This window comes from Equus przewalskii, chromosome 11, assembly GCF_037783145.1.
Source record: "Equus przewalskii isolate Varuska chromosome 11, EquPr2, whole genome shotgun sequence".
In the NCBI taxonomy this organism is placed as follows: Eukaryota; Metazoa; Chordata; class Mammalia; order Perissodactyla; family Equidae; genus Equus; species Equus przewalskii.
In genome coordinates this window covers 16,003,443-16,008,790 of record NC_091841.1, presented here as the reverse complement: position 1 = coordinate 16,008,790, position 5,348 = coordinate 16,003,443, and the positions used below count along the sequence as shown (strand labels likewise).

General features: G+C 37.2%; 1 pseudogene; it reads right to left on the bottom strand.

Moving 5' to 3' along the window:
* Window positions 1-1,365: 1,365 nt before the first annotated feature.
* On the bottom strand, window positions 1,366-2,384 carry LOC103545200 (olfactory receptor 4C11-like; annotated as a pseudogene).
* Window positions 2,385-5,348: the final 2,964 nt, after the last annotated feature.

Below are 5,348 nucleotides of genomic sequence, written 5' to 3'. Positions count from 1 at the left end.
AACATTTCTCCTAACCCAGAAGTGTACCTGCCAGGCAACTGACCGGCTGTATACACTAGTCAGTGAAACACTTCCCTGCAGTTCGACTGTACATGATACCTCATGAGAAATTTTGCTTCCTTGATATATTTTGTTCTGTATTTCCAAGATGGGAATCTCATTTCTCTGAACATCTTTTCTTTTCGGGTGGATTATTATGAAATTGGTTTTGTTTTTTATGTCAGTTGTTGCCTTTTTCATTTACATAATCTCATCCATGAGGTGTTGGTTTTTACAGCTCGCAATTTTATAAAAATTGCCACCAATTCATCAACCAAAGATTAGGGACGTGTCCAGACTTAAATTACAAAAGCTGATATGTATATAAAACTAAATAGTATAGGGGGTTGCCCTGTGGCCAAATGCTTAAGTTCACACACTCCACTTCCCACTTCCGTGGTCTAGGGTTCACAGGTGCAGATCCTGGGCACGGATCTACACACTGCTCATCAAGCCATGATGTGGTGGTATTCACGTAGAGGAACTAGAATGGCCTACACCTAGGATATACAACTAGGTACCGGGGCTTTGGGGAGAAAAAAAAAGGAAGATTTGCAACAGATGTTTGCTCAGGGCCAATCTCCTCCAAAAAAAAAAAAGAAGAAGAAAATAAAAGAAAGTGAAAAAAAAAAACCCAGAAATGTAAATAGCATAAACAAAAAAATAACTAACCTGATGAACAAAGAAAAAATATCTCAAAGTACATGGAGAGAAATTATGAATCAATGCAATGAATATGTTTGTTATAACTAGAATTATCCCTGTTTGAATCAAAGGTGTTATGAATTATCTCATTGCACCTGTTAAAGAGACAAAGGAAAAGCTAATTTTTAAGAGTGTTACTAAGGGGAAACAAGCATGAAATAGGGGGTTAATTATTTGATATGTAAATATATAAATATACACCCTTGGATCATAAGTTTCTTCTAGTGACTCTGGGCTATTCACTGTTGAGCCAGAAAAGATAAGATCTAGATTTAGTAGAATCCGGAACTGATTTGCCAACACAATGGATGAGTCAAGATCAGGGACAAGTTTTTCAATTTGGATGAGAAATATGGAGAAGAGAAATACAAACCAGAATAATGTACAAAGAGGGAGCTAACGCTATATTTACAACAGGATCTGACTAAAAAGCTGCAATGCAGAGAGAAGTGAGTGGGTTTATCCTCCCTCAAATATCATTGTTCTTGATATTATGACACTTTTTGTGATGTTGGCTGGAAAGAAAATGTGTCTGTGCACTGTGATCATACTACCTATTTCTTCAAACATCCTACTGCGGCTAGACTAGATTACTTACATTGGGATGACAATACTTTCTCTTTTCTATCAATCCAATTTTATTTAAACTGTTACAGAATTAGCAAATGGAGTCTTCTGCTCTTTACCACCTCAAGTCAGAGTTTGTTGCCCTATAATTTTCTCACGGCATTTTTAACTTCTGCATTCCTCAGAGTGTAAATCAGAGAGTTGAGCAAGGGTGTCCTGATAGTGTAAAACATAGGCACAATCTTGTACACTGGAAATGTGGTTAGAGAGTGCGTGCATGTGAATATACATGGAACAAAGATTAAGGTGATAACAATAATGTGGAGGGTGCAAGTGGAGAGGGCTTTCCTTCTTCCTTCTGTGCTGTGGTTATTCAAAGAATGTAGATATAAATATAGGAGATAAGCAGGATCATGAAACTCTCCATGCATATAGCCCCACTGTTAAGCACTATGAGTAGATCGATGACATAAGTATCCATGCAGGCAATTTTCAACAAAGGTTGCATATCACAGAAATACTGATTGGTATCATTGGGGCCACAGAAGGGTAATTTCAAAGTCAAGAGACTCTGTGCTGAGGAATGGATACAGGACCCCACCAAGGCCAGTTTCACCAACGCCCCACAGACACACTGGCTCATGATAGTTGTGTACCACAGGAGCTTATAAATGGCCGCATAGCAATCAAAGGACATGAGGATGAGCACCAAGATCTCCATGCAGCAAAAGAAGTAAACTGCAAAGATGTGGGTCATGCACTCATTGTAAAAGATGATTTTCTTCTCAGATACAGAATCTATAAGCAACCTAAGGACAGTGGTTGTTAAAAAGCAGGCATCAGTGAAGGATAAATAGAAAAGAAGTACCTGGGGCCCCCAAGCATCCAGCTATATCTTATGGTCATCACAATAAGTAAATTCACCAACAGGGTTGTGAGATATAGAAACAAGAATGCCACAAACACTATTTTCTCCTTTAGAATATCCTGTGTTAACCCAAGCAGAATGATCTCATTCACACTGCTATTCAGTTCCATGGTTACAGTGAATGTAGAAAGGACACAGGTGAGAAATGGTTAAGAAAATAAATTTCTTGATTTGGACAGCAATTTGCACCCGTTACTCCTGACCTCTTAAGTATCTTGGTTTGGTTGTGCTTTAAAAAGAAATTATTTCTTCAGCTTCAGGCTCATGGTGGCCATAATTTTATCTTCATTGTCAGTCAGGGCACATGAGACATTTGAGTAAATCCCTGAGGTTGGCATTATAGAGGAAAATTACTATTTATTTGAAAAAATCTACTACTCATATTAGGTGCATGATATCAGGTTTCACATCCTGTGTATGCAAACATATGTGCTGCTTTTCATATTTCTTTAACCTGAATAATCTTTTCTCATATATGATTCTACTAATGTTAAGTTCCAGAGGTCTGTCATCTTCCAATTTTTATTTCCCTTAAAGCATAATTATAAGTAAGTATAAAAATTTATTTCAGACTTTCAACATACAAATATTTCTCATTGTTCTACTCTATTCTTTACTTATCTACATTCATATCTATATAATTTCAATCATCCTGTAATATTATTATACTTTGAGTGATATTTATGCTTTCTGTGCTCATTTCATTAAACAATTCTACAATAAAATTTAACAGCAATTCCATAATAAAGAACATGTTCTAATTTTATATATATATATACATATATATATATACACACACACACACATATAAAATCTAATCCTGAAACCAGAAGTTACAACCATTAACTAAGCTTCCAAGCTTCTAATCATTTTCCAGATATGCTGATTAAAGAAAATAAAGTTCTTAACTCTCTTTCTCTGCTCCAGGAAGACCCAGGCCCAACTGAGCTGACACCATCTCTGCACATGAGCCTGAATCAGTGTAAATCATTCCTTCCATTTTTCCTTGTAAAGTGGTTATTCCAGATGAAACAAAGAATTCTAAAGAATAATCAAAATATCAATAAACACAACTCATTTATTTTACACCGTGTACTAGAAAGGTGCTAGGTATGTTGCATGCATTATCACATTTATTTTTCATATCACGTGAGATATGTCCTATGACAAATCCTATCTTGAGGATGAGGAGCAGCGAGCAGTGTTCTCAACTAGCAATTGTTACTGCAGCCAAATGATGTGCTAAAATAATTGCTTCAGTGTCATAGGGTTACTTAAGCAAAAGCTGTCCGTCACTTGGTGGGAATATGCTAGAGACTATTGCTTTCAAAATGGGGATGTAAACTAAGTGTTATTTAAGACTCCTGTAAATACTCAAAGACCCACTCTTAGAATTATCCTTCATACTAAATACAGCTGCCAGGACACTTTGCAAATCTTCAAAATGCACTAATCTCAACTTCTCCCATCTCCAGCCCAAGAACTTCAAATATTTTTTAATAGCCATAATGAAGTAGAAGGAACACATTCTTGGAAATCAGGATAACTGGGTTTTATTGCAAGTTGTCCCTCTAACTCCTAGGATACTTTGCTACATTGCTCACTACACTGGGTCTCAGTTTCCTCATCTGGAGAACAAGACAGTTGTGGTAAATGAGTGGAATGCTGGGCTTCAAAGGAGCCATCTCAGGGACTCTGTCTCTTTCAAACACAGCAGCTGGGCTATTATCTGCATTAAATGTTTACACTTCCAAATGTTTACATTTACAAATCCAAGTAAGATTTGCTTTGAGCCATCTCATGACTTAAAATATTTTAAAATGAAATGCACTAGGAAAGATAATGTCCCTTCTGTCTTAAAATCTATGAATTCATCACAAATCTCTTTTGACTACTAGTACATACATCAACTTCTCAATATGTTGTCCAAGACTCTCTCCAAAAGAAATCAACTTCATTTTGTATGTTTTGTGTGTCTCCTTCCCACTGCAGTCAAGCCCACCTCTTACTACCAGAGCACACAGCTCAGTCTCTTCAGGATGGTGGGAAAGGCCGTAGGTTCAGAATGAGCAGATTTAGTTCTCAATCTCACTCAGGCCACTGACTGACTACATGACATTCAAACCTTGCAAAAATAACACAATGTGCTAGCAATTAAAGTCAGTAGGTCTCAGGTAGTTATTATTTGAGGGTACTATGCTAAGAGCTTCATGATTTTCTCTTTTCATTCTCACAAGAGCTGTATGAGACAGAAACTAGTATTATCTTGGTTTCTTTGAGGCACTGGATAAGGCTTAGAGAACATGTACAACTTTCTCTTAAGCCTTTTGGTGGGTATATGATCAAGTTCATAGCACAGACTACTAGCTTACTAGCTGCTATGCTCTACAACCTCTCTAAGAATTTTATGCCCTGCCTCACAACACTTCCATGAAGATCAAAGGAAGTAACAGGTAGGAGAATGTTTGGAGAGCACTATTCAAATAGTCATCATGATTATTTTCCATTTCTATAAGCCTCTGACTTCCTCCTGCCTCTGCTTATGCCATCTGTTATCAACAAATCCATTGCCACACCTCCTTCATGCCTCACTTCCTCCCTAATGCCCCCTTCAACACCATCATCCTAGGTGTTTGCTACTTATACCTTTATAGGTTGCCTATCAGAAATAATTCAATTATCTTCTTAGCTATTTTTTTAAAATTTCATGTTGGTTTTATCTCCTCACTTGGATGCTTAAGGAGAGCTGATTTATTCTCTTTCTACCAAATATGTAGTGCTGTGCAGAGGGCACACTAGTCATTTAATAAAATTTAATAAAATCCATGAAACTGAATTCATCCAAAGAAAACTGCATTGAACCATGCGGGCCAGGCAATGCTGGTGCCAGTCCCTGCCTCAAGAAATTAGAAAGCATCATTATCCAAGCCTCACTGCTATTCTTCTGCCATTCAGTCTCGAATATCCCATTTACCATCTTTCATCTTCAGTATTTCTACTCCCAGACATGCTGTAGCCAAACCCAAGAACTGAACCAAACCTTGGACTTCGAGTTCAGTGTTGAATCACTGCCATCAGATCTTCTCTGTAACAATGTCCTTTTCTTTCC